At 35.0% G+C, this 21,043-nt stretch overlaps 2 protein-coding genes and 1 long non-coding RNA gene across 5 annotated transcripts in view; 1 reads left to right on the top strand and 2 right to left on the bottom strand.

Annotated features, from left to right (window-relative positions):
• LOC147846486 (uncharacterized) overlaps positions 1 to 21,043 on the bottom strand; it is a 480,702-nt gene that overhangs the window by 308,137 nt on the left and 151,522 nt on the right. The gene's annotated exons all lie outside the window — the stretch shown is intronic.
• The window catches only part of ephb1 (EPH receptor B1), a 561,737-nt gene that overhangs the window by 414,723 nt on the left and 125,971 nt on the right, over positions 1 to 21,043 (bottom strand). The window lies entirely within an intron of this gene.
• Positions 18,418 to 21,043, top strand: part of LOC147846482 (uncharacterized) — a 455,407-nt gene continuing 452,781 nt past the window's right edge. Inside the window, exon 1 of the long non-coding RNA XR_015478942.1 lies at positions 18,418 to 20,435. This is a non-coding gene — a long non-coding RNA (uncharacterized LOC147846482). The remainder of the gene's footprint in view (positions 20,436 to 21,043) is intronic.

The following is a 21,043-nucleotide window of genomic DNA, read 5'->3' as shown; positions in this document are numbered from 1 at the left end:
GAGAGGAGTAGGGGAGGGAAGGGGTAGAGTAAGAGTTATAGTAGAGCAAAAAATAGAAGGGAAGGGAAGGAGTAGAGTAAGAATAAGAGTGTAAAGTAGAGTGGAGAGTACTTTATTTGTAAAGTAGAGTAGAGAGTAAAAGCATAGAGTATAGAATAGTAGGGAAGGGAAGGAGTAGAGTAAGAGTAGAGTAGGGAAGGAGTAAAGTTAGAGAGCAAAGTAGAGTGGAGAGTAGAGTAGGGAAGGAGTAGAGTAGAGTAGAGTAGAGTAGAGTAGAGTAGAGTAGAGTAGAGTAGAGTAGAGTGGATTAGAGTGGAGTGGAGTGGGGTGGAGAGCAGAGCAGAGCAGTGTAGTGTACGAGTAGGGTGGAGTGGAGAGGAGAGTAGAGGTGAGTAGAGTAGGGAAGGAGTAAAGTTAGAGAGCAAAGTAGAGTGGAGAGTAGAGTAGGGAAGGAGTAGAGTAGAGTAGAGTAGAGTAGAGTAGAGTAGAGTAGAGTAGAGTAGATTAGAGTGGAGTGGAGTAGAGAGCAGAGTAGAGTAGAAAGGAGAGCAGAGTAGAGTAGGAGTAGAGTGGAGTAGGAGTGGAGTAGAGTAGAGTAGGGAAGGAGTAGAGTAAGAGTAGAGTAGAGTGGAGTAGAGAGGAGAGCAGAGTAGAGTTGGGGTAGAGTAGGAATAGAGTGGAGTAGAGAGGAGATGAGAGCAGAGTAGGGTAGGAGTAGAGTAGGAATAGATTGGAGTAGAGTAGGAGTGGAGTGGAGTAGAGAGGAGAGTAGAGTAGGGAAGAAGTATATTAAGAGTAAAGTAGAGTAGAGTACAGTGGAGTAGAGTAGAGTAGAGTTGAGTGGAGTGGAGACCAGAGCAGAGTAGTGTACGAGTGAAGTGGAGAGTAGAGGTGAGTAAAGTAGAGTAGGGAAGGATTAGAGTAGGAGTAGAGTAGAGTAAAGTGGAGTAGAGAGCAGAGTAGAGTACAGTAGAGTATAATAGTAGAGTAGGGAAGTAGTAAAGTAAGAGTAGGAGTAGAGTAGGAATAGAGTGGAGTAGAGTAGGAGTGGAGTAAAGCAGAGTAAGAGTAGAGTAGAGTGGAGTGGAGTAAAGAGTGGAGTGGAGTAGAGAGGAGAATGGAGTAGAGAGAAGAGTAGAGTAGGGAGGGAGTAGAGTAAGAGTAGAGTAGAGTAGAGTAGAGAGGAGAGCAGAGTAGAGTAGGGGTAGTGTAAGAGTTAAGAGTTAGAGAGTGTGAGAGTAAGCATAGAGTTAGAGTAAGAGTAAGAGTTAGAGTAAGAGTAAGAGTAAGAGTAAGAGTAAGAGTAAGAGTAAGAGAAGAGAAGAGAAGAGAAGAGAAGAAAAGAGAAGAGAAGAGAAGAGAAGAGAAGAGAAGAGAAGAGAAGAGAAGAGAAGAGAAGAGAAAGCCTACTCTGATAGAGTGGGCTGACTCTGTTATTCATGTGAAGATGGTGTGGACGTCTTGCTGCTTGGACACACCAGTGGGACTGACCCCACCCGCGCCTACACCCCATTAATTTACCTCACCAACATCGTACGGCGCCGGGGGAAGCTCATTACCACACTCTCCAGTCAGCGCCTTCGCCAAAGCAGATTCACTAGCTTTTCAGAAAACAGACGATGAGATGGAGAGAGAGAAAAAGAGAGGGGGAGAAGCAAAAATCAGCTTTCACCTCCAGTGTAGAGGGAGTTGGAGAATAACAACCAGTGAAGCTCAGATCAAAAGACAGCGGTTTTAATAACTTTCAGCCAAGAGGACGGACAAGGCAACAGCTTGGAGAAGAAAAAAAAAACTGAAATATAAGAGGAAGCAAGATACAGATAATGATCTGAGCGTACGCCAGCCCCATTAGACGGAGATGGTTTTGTGTGTGTGTCCACCTGTCTGTGGACGTCAGGCTGCGACCGCTGTGCCTGCTTGTTAGAACATGGAAGTTTTGTGTCTCGGGGGAAGTACTTGAGCCGGAGGTGGAATCTCTCAGACATCTTTCGCTCTTGTTCTCCCCCATCCTTCGTTTCTCTCTCCATCTCCCGCCGTGACACTTTTCATATTCAGATAAGCCTGGAACAATGGCGCACATGCCTGATTGAAGCATCGCGCGCATACGCCTCATCACACCGCCTTGTTAGGCCGTCCAGGGAGGCGGACGAGACAAAGCCACCAACGTCCCACTGAGGGAAATTATCGCAGAGTTTGAATCTGTGCTGCAGAAACTGAACGGCTGCCGGGGATTTCGCTTTTAGTTCCAGGCCATGGACAACTGCTGCATCTGGATGCTGATTAGAGTGATGTTTGAAAATAAAAACGTATGGAAGAAAACTGACCCCAATGTTAAAACTTTGTTCACGTATTTACAACAGTCTGTCCAGGTCAGTGTCCTCACCAGGTAGCTATAAATACATTTAGAACTTTTAAACAAATGTTATCATAAGGAATAGGGCTGGGCAATTAAAAGTAATCGAAGTCGACATTCAGATCTTATTATCGATCAAATGTTTCTGAGTCAATTTGATTAATTACTTTCCCTACTTCTCGTGTGGAGTTATGTGACCTTAAAATGTCCACTCTTTTATTTACTTGTTTATATATGTTTTATTTGTTTGTTGGTGTTGTTTGCCTTTATATTTGTATTTATTACTTATTTGTTTATGTATTTATTTATTTATTCATTCTGCACAGGCAAAATGCAAAACAATACATTTATTTATTTGTTTTATTTTTTATTAAATTGCTTTATTTTATGTGTTTGTTTGCATTTGTTTATTGATTGATTTATATTTGTATTTATTTACTTGTTTATATATAATTTAAATGTAAATATTATTATTGCAATTATGGATATTTATGTATATTTATATTAATGAATTTATTTATTAAATGTTTATTTGTTTGGCTATATTTGTATTTTTATGTGTTCATGTTTGTACTTGTTCATTAATTTATTTATATTTGTATTTATTTACTTGTTTATATATTTTTATTTGTTTGTTTGTTTGTTTGTATTTGCATTTATTTACTTTATATTTTTCTATATTTGTTTGTTTGTGTGTTTGTTTATTTATTTAATTCATGTGTGTATTTATTTTGTGCTTATATTTGTATGTGTATGTGTTTGTTTGTATTTGTTCATTAATTAGTTTATTTTTGTATTTATTTACTTATGTATATATTTTTTATTTGTTTATATTTGAAATTATTTATATTTGTATTTATTTAGGTGTTTATAATTTTATTTATTTGTTTGTGTATGTGTGTATTTATAATATATGTATTTATTGATTTATTTGTTTGTTTATATTTGTATTTTTATGCGTTTATATTTGTATTTTATGTGTTTATATTTGTATTTGTTTATTTATTCATTTAGCACAGGGACGATACACAACAATACAATTTATATATTTATTTATTTATTTGTTGGTTTGTTTATATATTTTTTTATTTATTTAGTACAAGGAGGATGCTTAACATTTTAAGTTAGTTAGTTAGATAGATAGTTACAGGGATGATGCAGAATAGGCTTGGGCGGTATCCAAATTTTGATACCGTCAAACCGCCTCCATATTTTACCCCGGTATCCGGTATTACCGGCGTAATAAAAAAAAAATTATGACGTAAGGCTCAGACAGCGTCACCAAACTGTTGGCTTAAGCCCAAACCATTCAGAAAGTGAATACATTCTATGCAACCTTATGCTCGCGGTCAGAGAGAGAGAGAGAGAGAGAGAGAGAGAGAGAGAGAGAGAGAGAGAGAGAGAGAGAGAGAGAGAGAGAGAGAGAGAAGCGACGCACAGCACCTCTCTCTCTCTCTCCCTTTTACACATACACACACACACACATCTCTCCCGCGATTTATTCAGAAATTTACTCCCACACCGTAAGAAATCTGGCCGGTTCCCGCGGAACAGCAGTTTTACCCGATAGGTCCCGAGTCCGACAGGTACATTTTGATTGACAGCTTTATACAGCCCAAACCCGTTCACAGCCTACATTAAATGTGCTCATGCACACAGCTCTAATGCATTTTTTTCAAGAATGAGTCATTTATATGTTTTAACATCATTTATTCGTAACAAGCGTAGACTATAGGCCATTTGAAAGTTGGAACAAAGAAATAAAATAAGTCCTACAGCTGTAACATCGTAACATCTCAGCACTCTATAGGTCTAGGTACATGCACTTAGCCTTTAAATTAGCCAACACACCAATGAAAAGTAATCTTGCTTAACAAATCAAATTAAAATAAACTCTAAATGGTGACGGGTATTTTGGCAATAACGAAATTAAGATAAAGGCTGTGCAAGGTTTGTTTCTCCACTTCTCTTCACAATCTGGCATTAAGGCGGCGGTGAAGCTGAATAATAAAAGAATAATGCCACCATTAGCCTGTATACTCTGTCTACATTATGATTATATGGTTTAATTAATATTTATTTATAATTTAAAAACCCTTTACGCACCAAGATTAGGCTACGTGTGTTTGTGGAGGAACATTATTAAATCCACTGGCTTTAGCGCAGTCTCTCACTCATGGTGCGTCCAGCAGCCTTTCCTGCGGCTACAGGTCGAGATGCAGAGTTCTGATCCGGCTGATTTTGCAAGTTTTTGGTAGGATTGTTTATTCATCTTCTACCAGTCAGGAACATGCATTTAATTTTCCATGACAGCAGTTCCACTTTAGCGAATGGCCTCTTCTTTTTACCTGTCAGCTTGCGGTTTAGGGCTCTACCGTAATACGCAGTGTATGAGCGACCGCGAAATACCTGCGGCTGGAATAACCGCTCCTTCTGAGCTAGTGACTGACTTGACCGCCGTCAAAATTCTCTTTTTTTACTACTTCGTCATCATTTGTTTCACCTTTGCAGGGATGGATTTTAATGCAGGGATTTGGATTTTTTCGGGTCTCGCCGGGTTCGGTCAAAGATCTTCAGCTCTAATGCAGACCTCTCATTCATATTAACCACGTCTCCCTTCTGTTCAGTCGAAACTCCCAAACTGCAGGACACTTTGAAGCACGACTCGTCACGTCACCTCTCCCCCTCCCTCTCCCCCTTCTCTCCCTCCCTCTCCCCCTTCCTTTCCCTCTCTCCTCCACACTGTCCCATGATGACAACCACACATACGTTTTTTAGGCATTAAATAAAGGATATTTAATATTTTATGACGGTATAACGGTATTGAAACTGACACCGTTGCTATTTTTAGATCCCGCGGTATACCATAATACCGTAATACCGCCCAAGCCTAATGCAGAACATTACATTTACTACCTAGAAATAGTAAATCCATGGTGTCAGGTTATAGCAGTAATGAAACTTTCCAGCTGAAGTCCCTGGACAGGTTGGTGTTATAAAGTTACTTAAATAATCCTTTTTGAAATAACATGATTAAATAGAGCACTCAGTAGCATTACACCACAATATACATAAGTGCACACACAGCAGATAAACTGTCCTACCAAACAACCAACATTATTCTAAAATCATTCCAAGATGTCTGCATGATGCTCCTCTTTTATACAAAGAAATGAATCACATAATTACCTAAATTAAAAAAACAATGCTTTGAAAACTAAAACCCACTAAAATAATAACTGCTAATTACCAAAACACTCAATTCAAAACAACTAAAAATAAAATCAAAGCAAGCAAATGGCCGATTGTCTGTCCGCATTTATTTTTATTGCATTGCGTCTAAAAGGATTTCATTAATTCCTCTTCTAATTCCAACCCAGAGTCTGTTCAGCAGCAACTCCCTGCAGTTAATGAACATTTTTAACAACCCAACGTCTCAATTTGTCTAGATAATTCATGCAAACAGATTTTGTTTAACAACTGTGACCGTTTTTTAGATGCACTCTGGCGTTCGCTCTCCAGGTTTGGCCGAAGCAGAACACTAACCTGACTTTTACGGTCACTTACAGACCGGATAGAAAACTATTACTGTGAAAAGCGAACAGATTTGGGTCTAGATGTGGGCATGAGTGCCAATGGGCATGAAATCCACAGCCCCCGGAGATGATACAAGATCAGCGTCATAAAAGCCCAGATGGCTGATAGCCTGTGGCAGACCTGCAGGACTATAGATGGGCCATTCCACTATGGCCAATTATAGAAATTGCAACGTCTCTCAGGAAAAATGAATGGCTCGGAGCAGGCGAAAGCTGAGGAATGGCGTGTCCATGTGTGGGTTTGTTTCTAAACAACTTAAACCGACTGTTTGACAAATTGCAATGAGTGTGGCACATCGATGCATCAAAAGATGAATGTGTAGGGAACGGCCCCAAAGTGTATTCTGTAAATTAGTGGAATGATCTTGATGTTTGTGTGTATGTGTGTGTGGTGGATCTCCAAGCTTCACAACTACACTGCAAGCTCTTGTGGCTCGCTTTGAGTTGCTGCTGTTTTTCTGATTTATGTTCAGGCTTGTGGTAAGTTGAATCATTAATGGTGTAGAGATGCTGGTCCCTGCATAGCAAATCAAACCAAACAGTGGTTATATGGGAGAACGTCCTCTTGAAAATAAACTTTTTTATTTTATTTTTATTTTATATTTTATTAATTATTTTTATATAAATTATTTTTTTATATTCTAAATTAATTTATTTTTTTATATTTTGTAATATTTTATTTTTTTATTTAAATTTGTTTTATATTTTAAATTATCCTATTTATATTTAATCATTTATTGATAATTTATGATTTGTTATATTTTATTACTTATATTTTATTTATTTTTATTTTTTTATAGTTTGATTATTTTTTTATGTTTTATATTAATGTTGTGTTTTTAATCATTTTATTTTTTATATTATATATGTTTTCATATTTTAAATTATTTTATTTTTGATGTTTTATACATTTTTAAATATTTTAAATTATTAGAATTTTTGATATTATATATCAAATAATATATATATATATATATATATATATATATATATATATATATATATATATATATATATATATATATATATATATATATATATATATATATATATAAAATTATTTTATTTTTTATATTTTATATATTTTTATAATTTTATTATTTTTCATATTTTAATTTTATTTTGATATTTTATATTATTTTATTTATGTTTTAAAATTTATTCAGATTTTATATTTTATTTATATGTAATATTCTATATAATTTTTATATTTAATTTATTTTGATATATTATGTTTTAAAATTTATTTAGATTTCATTTATGTTCTATTTTATTTAACATTGTATTATTTACATTGTAGATTATATATATATATATATATATATATATATATATATATATATATATATATATATATATATATATATATATATATACATATATATATATATATATATATATATATATATATTATTTTTACATTAGTTATTTTATATTTTATATTATTAATGTTTTTTATATTTTACATAACTGTATTTATGTTTTATGATTAATAAAGATTTACTTTATTTTCCTGTAATTATTATCAAGTATATAAGTATATTTAACAGTATATAGTTGTATTCTTTTATAAATGAAAATAATCTGATATTAATATTAAAATTTGTATATCCACAAATATATAAAAAGTAGCTATTTGGAACTCAACATATGACATATTAGATCAAATATTATGAAATACTGTATAAATATGAAATATGTTAAATAAGATATATTATTAAATCATGCAGATGCACAGCCGAAATGAATAATATTTTAGCAAATAATAATTGCCAAAAACAGAAATTTAAAGTATTCTAAACATTTACTGATATAATGTTTATCTTATTCAAAGTCTTTAAAAGCACAACTCCGGATTTCTAAATACCTTCCAATCAGTGTGGTAATCAAAAAAGCCCATGCAGGCAATAGAATCAAGGTGTTGGTTGAGCACATGGGCGAAAACTGCTAATTAATCTGCTATAATGATGAGGCAGCAGCCGCTCTGGCCAGGAGCCACACTCACCCCTATAGAACACTGCTGCAGTCCAGACACCCCCAATCTGGCAACCTGCTGTAATTAGGGCCAAGTCACCCATTTCCCATCACCCTGCATGCTTGGAAATCAATACTTAATTACCTACAAGCCCTCCCTTTCACACACACACACATATATACACACAAACTAGCCTGCAAATAAAACTCAACACATACTAGAAGTTAATTATGAGCAAGATTGACTTAAAACTATGACATTATGTTCTGATATTTAGTGCGACTTTAATGACAATGCATATATACCTCATAAATTCTAAAGACCTATATCTTTAGAAAGTTATATAATATATATTTTTAATAAAGAGTGAATACACACACTTTAAAAAATGTGGCTTGTTCAAAGAACTTATTTAAAATGAGTTGAAACAACATTGCCATTACCATTGGAAAAAGAATAATGCTACCTTGGTCACATGAAACATGTCTTAACCAATCAAAGGGCGGCTATCAGTCTCCTTCCTCGTGTAATGCCACAGAGGCAGCATTGGGGTTAGTTGTTATGCTTTTTACGCTAATGATTTCAGGCTTGCCCTCAATGGGCTTAAAAATAGCCAATCTTAAAGAAAGCTACTACAGCACCCCCCCAAAAAAACACTTACAGACCAATAAAGCAGCCCCTTTATTTCTTGTCCGCCTGTTTTGTGCGTGTGTGTTTTCCTGCCTAAGCTGGAGATTACATTTATGGCAAGCGCACAGTGAAATATGGGTTTGTGATGATTCTGCATAGGCAAAGAGGTCATAACTCAGTCTTAATGAGAACGAGAGACCATGAGTGAGTGGAGGAGGAGAGAGCAAGAAGGAGGCCCAATCAAGCGCACCGCATCGCCTTTTCACACATCACAGACATTACCCAGTCTGCCGCGGTAAAAATAACACCTGACAGGCTGCTTTTTGATGAAATATTAATGATCTAATAACATTAGTCAGGCCTCCCGCTGACCCAAACCTTGATTTTTCTGAGGTGAGCTGATTGCGTGCGGCGATCGCTTTAAAATCAGTAGAGTTGAGGAGAAAATGTCGCGTTCAGCCACTGGTGATGTGTCATGTGCTGGGTGGTGAAATTCTAATGCCAATGATGTAAACATAACAAAGGATGCATACTGCTGATTGGAAACATCATTGGGTTACTTTCTTTCTCAAAAGTGCAGACTGAGTTTGGGTACTGAAACCTTGGATCATTATGGCACACATACTATTGGTAAGCATTGTGTCACACCATCTCTAAACATTTAGTTTTAAACAACTTTGAGAGATACAGGCACCGTCTGCGATGTTAGGCATTTGTTCTAAGGCAACACGACTCCCTTCAGATTCATCAACACGCATGATTGCGTTCATCAAATTTGCTCAAACTAAGCATTCTAAAATATGGCTATAGTTTACAAGCAAGGATTCTGACACACTAACGTGAAGCAGATGATTTACCAAAGTTGAGTGTAAGGGGGGGAAACACATCAAACTAAGGCTCCGTTTACACTAATGCGTTTTCGTTTTAAAACACATACGTTTTGCTACGGTTACGCGCATCCGTCCACACTACGCCAGAGTTTTCGAGCGCTGAAAACGGAGTATTTTGGAAACACTGGAGAGGCCGTTTTCATTCTAAATCGCTGCTGCTCCGTCTCAGTGTAGATGGGGGAAAACGGAGACATCTGAAAACGGAGGCGGGGCTGCCGACATTCGCTTATCTGGTTGGGGCTTTTCCTCAATATTAAGTAGCCTAATGTTACACACAGTTCAGTCCTGCATCCTCTTCTTTTAAGTTCAGACTTCGCAAGATTGATCAAGGCTGCAGTCTCCCCCTCCTCAGTCTGACATGGAAAACAGACTACAGAGGAAACGGGTAAACCTTCAAAGGGAACAGTGTACTTTATAACTTCATTCACATCACCCTGGCTACGTTGAGCGTCATCTTCACTGTGTGGATATTTACAACTGCCTCCTTTCAATTTCAGTGAAAAATACAAAACATGCCCTCTCTTTTGCTGAATATCAGTTTTAATAATCGATAATGGCCATTATGAAAGTATGACATACAATAAGTTTATACATTATAAACAATAAAGGCAAGCAATCAGTCAAAATACAGAATGTAGGCTTCATGGTTTCATTAATCATCAACCTATCTTTGCGCTAAGCCAAAACACGTTACCTGGATACAAGTAATAGATTCCAAAGACCAAAGTCGGGGAATATGTCGTTAGATAAAGACAATAAGATGAATGAAATATCACGTTTAATAAATATAGTGAGATTAGATCCAGTGGGAAATGCTTGATGAGCAGTCCGACCAGGAGAGCTCTCATCTGGGTAGATAGGCTGCAGTGCTTGCCCGAGAGTGTGTGTGTGGTCACGTGATGTGCGTTTTCAGCATTTTGGTGAGGACGGAGAGCTGTTCAGAAACGCTGGGTGAAACGCTAGTGTGGACGTGGATCGTTTTCATTCTAAAACGCCGTTTTAAAACTAAAACGCAAAGATGTTAATCCATCTATGTGCTATAATATGTAAAAAATAATAATAATAATAATAATAATAAAAATAAAAACATTTAAAACCAAATTACAAAAGAAACATTCAAAAAGCAACTCATGTAAACACCTTAATCATATTATTGCCTTACTCAGATTAAGGCAAATCATTTGATTACTGACGTCCATGTAAACATAGTGACAACCGTAGAAAACAAAAGGTGTTCAAAATGATCAAAATATTAATTTTTTGTCAAATTAAAGATTTCTCTAGAGTCACCCAACATAATTTTGTGGCTCAAAAGTATCGATTCAAGCACCATTCTGGCACCGGTACCTTTTAAAAAGTATCTGTGGTGACCTCTGAAATAGAGTATATACCGAAGTAAAATGAATGAATGAATGAATGAATGAATAAATCCAGATGTCACAATGTTCAATGTCATTGACACTGAACATTGTGACATTTGCATTGTCATCCAATGACCAATGTCACCTAAACTGTCACTTTAGCCTAGTGACCAAATGTTATTTTTGAAAACAGAAAAAAGGTATATTTTCTCAGTAGATCAAACAGAATATTTCACAAAACATAGAAGTTTTTAATAATCCATATTGAGGATGAATCTCCATGAATCTCCACTCCCAACATCCTACCTTCTTAAGTTTTTTTTTTTTTTTATTTAGTTAATTAAATAATTTAATTATTTCTTTTTTATTTTTTTATTATGTCCATTTGTTTCTGTCTTAAGTAGACATGGGCCGGTATAAGATTCTAACAGTATGATAACCTTGGATAAAAAAATATCACAGTTTCACAGTATTGTGTTTACTGCTGTAAAATATGATTTTTTTTTTAAACGTCTTAGTAAAAAACTAAAACAAAAATTCTCCATTTAACATAACATATTAGATTTCAGGAAACTTGAGACTTACAGGTTAATTTAGGTGTTACAGCAAAACGTACAATTTTATGATTTGAAATTTTTAGATTTTCTGAATATTACATTCCTAACATGTTCAATATAAGTAGAATTTTACCTTGAGACTGAATGATGGCAGTCTGAACAAAAAAGTAATAAGCAAGCAAGGTTATTAATCCACTGTTGACTGACACCAATTCATTAAAACGTCTGATATGGCACTGGTATATTGAACATCCCTACATACCAACCACATACCAAAGCCCTGGAAACCAACCTCGACACCCTACTGACCAGACATTAAAGCATGAAAACAAATTGCATGTTGGCAGCATTAATACCAACTAATGTTCTTTAGGGATAAATAAATAAATAAATAACTAAATGAATAAATAACTAAATAAATGCATAAATAAATAAATACAGAAAATTACATTGCAAACATTTACATTTACATTTAGTCATTTAGCTGACGCTTTTATCCAAAGCGACTTACAAATGAGGACAAGGAAGCAATTTACACAACTATAAGAGCAGCAATGAATAAGTGCTATAGCAAGTTTCAGGTCTGTACAGTCTAAGAAGGAAAGTATTAGTAATGTTTGAGTAATTTAGTAATATTTTTTTTTTTTTGTAATTTTTTAGTTTTTTTTTTTTTTTTTTTTTTTTTTGAGTACAGTTAGTGGTATATCCAGAGAGGCAATTTGGATTAGGAGATTAGGAAGTGAAGTGGAGACTAAATAGTTGAGTTTTTAGTCGTTTCTTGAAAACAGTTCCTTCACAAGTGCTTCAAAGTGATTTCTTCCCTCTTTGGGATAGAACCACAAGGCGACGTTCATTCACAGAATGCAAGTTTCTGGAAGGCACATAGATCTGCAGAAGTGAGAGCAGATAAGAAGGAGCAAAGCCAGAAGTTGCTTTGTAGGCAAACATCAGAGCTTTGAATTTGATGCGAGCAGCAACTGGCAGCCAGTGCAAACGGATGAGCAGCAGAGTGACATGTGCTCATTTAGGTTCATTGAAGACCACTCATGCTGCTGTGTTCTGGAGCAGCTGAAGCAGCTTGATAGAGTTAGCTGGGAGCCCGGCTAGTAGAGAGTTGCAGTAATCCAGTTTGGAGAGAACAAGAGCTTGAACAAGGAGTTGAGCTGCATGTTCAGATAAGAAGGGTCGGATCTTTCTGATGTTATAGAGTGCGAATCTGCACGATCGAGCAGTTCTAGAACTGTGGTCAGAGAAGTTTAGTTGGTCATCAAACGGGACTTAAATGATCTGTTTCAGACTAAATGAATAAATAAGCATTTAAAATAATTAAACTATTAAATAAGAAAGCTGAACTTGAATCCGCATGCAAGCCATGTGTAAATATAGAAATATCCAACTTGACAGTATGAACACACTTGGACCATACATCTTTATAACATCCACAAATAGCTTGCAACATACTTTTTTCTATTATTTTTATATGCAAGTATAAAAGTATGTTTCATAAAAATGAACTACATTATAAACAAGAACAGGAAAAAAAGCTGCAAGAAAAAAAAGTGAAACAAGATTAAAAAAAAAAACAGAACAGAAAATTTTGCAAGCTGGTGCTATAACTAAATATAAATGTATGAAAATGAAATCTTACATAAAAAGCAGTACTGAAAATGTTATTACAAGCTAACCTTGAACTATGCATTAATACACATGAATCATTATGATGACCATCGTCTAACTCAAACCACACATTATTAGCAATACTTTGCCTAAAAAGCTTGTCCTTACACTCTTTCAACATCAACCAGAGAAATAATATATTAGCAGCTCAATGACTGAAACATTTTCTGAGAGCGACTATGTGAGAATCTACAATCAACCCAGAAGCCCCTTCATCTGCTTCCACCCCAGTGTTCCTGTGTCTCACAGACTAATCCAAGGGCTCAAGAGGTGAAATTAAACCATTATGGCAGAGCGCTGGAAGCAGCTTTCATTAAGAGAGTAATAAATGAGCTGCTTTGTTTCTCAGGCTCCTCAAACTCAAACCCGTCTTTCATACGTCCAGATCTTTACAGCCCCTCTGTCTGCAGCCCAAACACAGACGTGGACTCGGGTTTCACCTCTGAGAGGCGGAAAAAAGAAGAGGGGGGAAGCGAATGAAAAGACGCCGGAAAAAAAGACCAACAAACTGAACAACTGCATCTATTTAAGAGTGTACGGCGAGAGAGCGAAAGGGAACAGAACCAATTATTGGCTGCGCTCTGGGCAGGAAGCAGAACTCTCTGCCGCCTCAAGTTTTAATTAAAATGCCCATTTCCTTTCAAAAAAATGACAGCGCAGGGAAAGAAAGAAGACAATGAAAAAAAAAGAAGAAAAAAATAGTCCCAGTCAAAACAGACCTCACAATGATGGCGAGCTTTTGTCAAGTGCCGAGTGAAGTTTACGAGTTTAAAGTAATACTTTACCTGGGGATTAAAATCCTGCCATCATTTACTCGCCCTCACGTTGTCCCAAACTTGCAAGCAGGGTTCAATACAGACAAATGAAGTCACTCTTTGCGTCTGTTATGTAGAAAATGCTGACGAAATTGCGCAATCCTACATAGAAACGGATTTAGAATAAGTCACAGAATTTGGCGAATTTAGTATGTTAGTATATTTAGCATAGTGCTGTACACCTAATCAAATAGCATTGTGAAGCCAATATTCAACCACAGGATTTGAAATAAGAGAAGAAAAGAGTCCGCATGAAGGTCTTGTTGTTTTTAAAAGTTATGAGAACAGAATGCATACAAATCATGTTTCCACTGAGTGGTACGGTACGATACGGTACCATACCATATAAAATATACAAGATAAATATAATCACTGTTCTAGTGGCTTTAAGCCTTAAAGTATTTTAATGATTTATGTGAGAGAAATTGTAGTCGAGTCATATTTAGAAATTATTTATTATTATTGATTATTATTATCAAATTGGAATTATTTCTTGTTGTAGTTGTTGTCGTTTAAATAAATATTTTATTTGAATCAGTAAGTTTCATGATCACAATTAACTGGGCATAGTTTTTAATACATTTTAAAGTTTTTTAAATCAAGAATAGGACACGATAGGAATTTTCCAATTATAATAATAATTATAATAATAATAATAATAATAATAATTATAATAATAATAATAATAATAATAAAATATTTGAGGTAATAATAATAATAATTTTAATAATAATAAATAATAACAATAACAACAACAACAATAATAATAATAATAATAATAATAATAATAATAACAATAATAATACTTGTAAAATAATGTAATAATAATAATATTATTAATAATAATTTTAATAATAATAATAATAATAAATATAGCTGCAAGCAGCAATTAACGGGGGTCAAGCAGTTTAGCAGGGTAAGGTCATATAGCAGGTAGGATGCCTGTAAGTAGTTTATTCGACAACGAAATATACGATTAGTCTGTTAAAGTTTATAGATGGAGCTAACAAGTGTTTGATTAAACACTCCAGAGAAGCAACTTCGATTTTTACATATTGACAAATTTTTAATGAACATTTAGAGTGACCGCTTTTATGTCAAAGTGACCAGTATAAGCAGCCCTATGATATAATGTGTAGATCGAGTCATGGCACCTTAGACAAAGACACGACATGTCAAATTTTAAGTTAATCAGATAAATGGTTACTCAGATACAGTGATTTTACAATGTATAGCGCCATCATGTGGCCATTGTCTACGAGTTTTATGCTATGACCTTAGACTGACCTCTTGCATATGTGTAACCAGTTTGGTGAAGATATTTTTATTCCTTCATGAGTTATGGCTATTTTAGCTCTTCTTAATAAAAATGACAAAAGAGCAGTGAATAAGCTATTAGTGATCTCCTACTGCCATCTAGTGGCCACAGTGTAATTTATTTATGTGATTACAGCCATTTAGGTGTGCATAAACATATCCCTTCTATAATTGAGCATGTTCTAACTGTATAAAATGAAAATTTTGTATTTTATTAAAATAATTATAAATCTACAGAGTAAAAAGTGTGACAAGCTTTGACTAAATTTGATCTTAAATGGATTAACTGTGTTCATGCCATGTCAGTTTGGGATTCAGAATGCATTACATAACATTACATTACATTCTTTGCTATAGAGCAGTAAAATAAACATCAAGTGCTCTGTTACTGCCATCTAGAAGCCACAGTTGTGATTTTCTTTACACATGTTTTAAAACAAGGTGTTTAATCATAGAACCAGTTTTACCTATTAGAATTATTATGAAGAGGTTAACTGGGACCAAATTAGATGTTTAATGCATAACAGTGTTTACATCAGGTCAAAATGTGATTAAGAATGATCCTAAATGCAATTTCCCTGACTTTAAACTCAAAAAATGTAAAACAACAAAGGTATGCAAATGTTATGAACAATAAATAAGTGGTCTTGTTGTGACATCTAGTGGTTAGAAATGGTAGGTGACAGTTAAAAGTCTGTGTTATAGTGGCTAAAATGATAGAATATTGAAAATATGTGTTTTTGAGACCTTTAAACATCCAAGATGGACAAAAAAAAATAACTTATAAATCATTTCAGTGATAAGTGTGTAAATGAAGCACATTTACTTCATTTTTAAGCCATTTTAGCATGTTTTTAGAACCATTTCCACTATTATAGCGCCACCTATAGCCCAATCTCCACAAGATTTTGCATGTTTATTCACATTGATATGCCACATCTGCTCACCAATTTATGTGATGTTTTGGGTTTTCCTTATTGGTTTACAGGCATGTAGGTTCGTGTAGACACGCCCCTTTTGTTAATGAGCCTGTTACAGCTATCTAAAATGGAAAGTTCAACTTTTTTTTGATAATTATTGATCTACTCAGTCCAGAGGATCATACAACACTGGTTTCGTTGTGATTGAGTTAAAAACCAGGGACTAGTTCGCAAAAGTAGGTTTTGTTTATATTGATGGTTTTTTAATGAACAGTTTGAGTAACAGCAGTGGTTTTAGTCTCAAACTGTTCAGTATGAGCAGACCTATCATATGATATATAGATTGAGTGTTTTTAGTGAAATAGTGTGTAAATGAAGCAAATTTACTTTATTTTTAAGCAATTTAGCATTATTTAAAGACTATTTTTGCTATTATAGCGCCACCTATGGTTTGATCTTCACAAAATTTTGCAAGTTTCTTCACAATGATATGGCACATGTGCTCACCAATTTCTGTGATGTTTTGAGTTTTCCTCATTGGTTTACAGGCATGTAGGTTCGTGTGGATACGCCCCTTTTGTAAATTAGCCTGTTACAGCTAGCCAAAGTGAAAAGTTCAACTTTTTTTTGATAATTATTGATCTACACTGTCCAGAGATTCTAACAACACTGGTTTCGTCGCGACTGAGCTAAAAACCAGGGACTAGTTCGCAAAAGTAGGTTTTTCCTATATTGATGAATATTTAACGAACGGTGTAAATGACAGCAGTGGTTTGAGTGTCAAACTGTTCGGTATGAGCAGGCCTATCATATGATATGTATTTTGTGTGGTTGCGCAAAATGTTGTGTGATACACAACCCATTACACACTAAAAAAACGTAAAATCGCCCCCTAGTGGCCGATTTCTTTCAAAATTCTTACAGACCTCAAGGACCGTGAGTCGAACATGCCCAGCGAGTTTCGTTTCGATCACTCATCGTTAACCTTGTTAAATGGCTGCTCAATTTTTATTGGCTAATGGCGGCCATGTTTTTTGAGATATGCCAATGTCCTTATAGTATGTTATGACAACTTGGTCAAAGACACTGCATGCCAAATTTCAAGCTGATTGGAGTAATGGTTGTAAGGTTAGAGTAATTTTTATGTTTTTTAAACTTTATAGCGCCACCATGTGGCCAAAGTCCACAGGTTTTGCACTGTTACATCAAATTAAGCTTACACATATGTGTACCAAGTTTGGTGATGATATCTCATTCCTTTCAAAAGTTATAGCTACAATTAGCAATTAGCTTCAATTAGCATCGAACATTGTTGTGTACTGTTTCGTGCGAGAATAAAAATTTCAACTTTTTTTTGATAATTATTGATATTTAGTGTCCAGAGAACATTTCAGAGCTGGTTTGGTTCAGATTGGGCAAAAAACCTAGGACTAGTTCGCAAAAGTAGGTTTCGGACAAATCGCGATGTAGCGGGAAAACGGTCCACCGTAGAGAAAATCTGGGTCACTCCACTTTTGTTCGGGCTGACCCAAGGATTCCAAATATGTAATTTTTTTGAGTCTACGACAAACGGTGTACAAATGGCGGCCAAAATATTGGGTTTTGGCGCAATAGCGCCACCTATGGGCCGATTTGGCTGATCTTCGGTGAGAATGTAGTGTACCGGAGTACAACCATCTGACCAAGTTTCAGCTCTCTCGGACTTACGGTTTGGCCTGGGCAATAGTGACTTCGGCAGAATAATAATAATAAAAATCCTTACAAATACAATAGGGTTTCAGCGCTTCGCGCTTGACCCCCTAATAATAATAATAATAGAAATAATAATAATAATAATAATAATAATAATAATAATAATAACAATAATAATTATGATAAATGAATAAAAAGTTATTATTATTATAAATTTATTAGTATTATTATCATTATTATTATTATTATTATTATTATTATTATTATTATTGTAACCATTCGTTTCATGTTCAGCTGGTGTAAATTTGTCACCAAGTTCTCTACAGCCCATTTACTCATTTAGCAGATGCTTCTATACAGAGCAGCTTACCAACGCAAGAACGATTTACAAGAATGAGGCAGTGATTTCCGAAAGCAAACATTATCCAGCTGACTTGAAACATAGCGATAGGCTTTAAGTATCAGTTAGAACAGGTTGAAAATCATAAACAAATCAGTAACATTTTGCACCATATGGCAAAAAAAAAGAAGTTAATGAGGTTCAGCCTACTTTTTCAGCCTACTCCTTACACAAAGCGACCATAGGACATTCTGAGACTTACTGTGTTTTTGTTTGTTTGTTTATTTGTTTTTTGCCATGATTGCAGCTTGACAGCATCCACACCCATTAATTTTCATTGTCTGTATAAGTTCCTCAAAATGCCTTCTTTGTTTTCAACATGAATAAAGAACATTTGTCATAAAACAGGGGGGAAGAATGTTCATTTTGGGGTTGAACTATCCCTTTAATTAGACCTGAAGCTTGGCCTTAATGACCTTTGGAAACACACCGCAATAATCAATTCACCCTGCCACAATCTCTCCTCCGGACACACCAGGGAGGATCCCATATCTGCTGACGGGGCCACTTACCCAGTACACCATTTGACCAGTCTCACACTGAGAGAAAGAACGAGAAAAAATATGGTGTTCTAGCTTATTCTGCTGATTGCACTTACATATATATTCACTCTGCCCCAACCAGGTGACTTTTAAATCATCCGATAAAATGCTTTTTGGAGGGTGGGGGTGGTATTGTGTGACGCAGGACGATAAATCCAGACAGCACAGCACTTTCAGAGGGGACTGATTTTAGCTTATGCCTTTTTTAAAGCTTTAAACTCTTGGTTCAGTGCGATAGAGTACTGCAAAGCTTTTCCAGCTGTTTATTATGGTTATTTAACCCAACTTCCTGTTAATTAACCCGATAACTGACAAGTCAATATCTCCTATAACACAACTCAGTCGCTTATTGCGTTAAGATAATGTTATTTCCCAAGCAGCATATTTTCTCATTGCTAACCTAATTTATAGTATAGACTTCTGCGGTTACAATCAAAACAATGTTTTGTTATTTTACTTTTTTGGATGCTGTTCATTTGATTTAAAGGAATAGTTCACCCAAAACTGAAAATTGTGTAATTTTTTACTCACTCTTCACTAGTGAAAAACTGTTTTGGTTTCTTTTTGTTCTGTTTAACACAAAATAAGTTCATTTGAAATTTGTTGAAACCCTGCAACCATTGACTTTCATTGTAGGAAAAACAAATACTATGAAAGTCAACGGTTACAGGATTGTAACATTATTCAAAATATCTCCTTTTGGCTGCTAAATAAAAAAAAGAAAATGCATAAAGGTTTGAAATCACTTGAGGATGAGTAAAGAGTGAATCAATTTTCATTTTTGGTAATTTCCCTATAAACACTTTAGTATATTTACTGATTTAACAACACTGTTTGCCATTTCTCATTCATATGCTATTGCTTCAGCTTAAACTTAACTGAAATGGTCAATGGTTAAGTAGCTCAAACAAAATGTACACTTCCCATCATGCTTTACAAACTGCAAAAAAGTTTTTCTTAGATTATTGGTCTTGTTTCTTCAAACATCTAGAAAGTCTTAATCCGAGAAGAGTTTACAGGACAATCAAAAATGTTGCTTTTTAACAATTAATACATAAAAATTAAGTGAGTTTTCCCTTTAAAACAAGCTTAATAATATTGTTTTTTTTTCTTTTGACGCAATATTTTTTTTCTTATCTTATTGGCAGAATATTTTGAGTTAATTATATATTTTTATTTTCAGTAGAGATGGGTACCCAAACTCGATACTTCTCAGTACAAATCTTTCAAAAAATAAAACATATTGTTTTAAAAGGGAAAAAAAGTTAGTTGTTTACCCAGACATTTAAAAAGAATATGTTTTAGAGCAGTAACCACAATACCGTGATACAGTGAAACTGATCTTTTTACCCAAGGTTATCATACTGTCAGAATCATTTTTAGGTCTGGGTCCACCTTTGAGCCGCTATAGCCAATTGCAGAACAGTAACTACTGGGAAGGTGGGGATAAAGAAAGTAAGGCCCCATCTGATTGGTCAAATTTACATAATCAACACGTACAACAAAATGTAAATTATCTTGTCTGCAATATGTACACTGTATATACTATTATAGCGATAACAATATTTTACAATATACGGTTCAACACTAATCCCTAATATTGAATTATTGAATGACCCTTGGGAAAATAACTCAATAACTTAATGCATTTCATCCTAATTTTGGAGTAGACACATTACTGAATGTTAGCTAAAAAGTGTTTTATTTTTTGTATTAGGGCTGCACGATATATCGTTTCAGCATCGAAATCGCGATGTGCGCATCCGCGATAGTCACATCGCAGGAGGGTGCGATGCAAAAAAAAAAAAAAATAAAAATAAATTATATATATATTATGGGTGGAGCCGAACCGGAATACGGTATTCGGAAAAGCAGGAATAGCGTGTTTTTACGAATACTTATTTCAAACAATACTTGATAAATTATTTGTATTTGGGAACAAGAAAAACATTATATCAAAAAGCTGCGTTTCCTCATGAGACCGCACTGCATGCCCGCGTGAGTGAGTGAGTGAGTGAGTGAGTGAGTGAGACGTTCAGGAGTCGGTGGGCGGGGTGGGGCCGGGGTAAGGAGACTGAGCAGGCTGCTTCTCTATACAGCAACAAAGAAGGCTTGGCAGAGCGAAAAATACTTTTCTGCATTACTATTTTTGTTTATTTTATCATACTAAAATAACACGTGACAGAAGTTCACTCAAAAGTGAAAGTTCTTTCTGTTATTTACTAACACTCCCGTCATTCCTACTACTTTCAGAACATAAATTTTGATATTTTACCATATGAGAATGCAATGCAGTTATGAAAATTAAGAAATTAAAG

This window comes from Danio rerio, chromosome 2 (genome assembly GCF_052040795.2).
Source record: "Danio rerio strain M-AB ecotype USA chromosome 2, GRCz13ab, whole genome shotgun sequence".
In the NCBI taxonomy this organism is placed as follows: domain Eukaryota; kingdom Metazoa; phylum Chordata; class Actinopteri; order Cypriniformes; family Danionidae; genus Danio; species Danio rerio.
This window is presented reverse-complemented; position numbering and strand designations above follow the sequence as displayed.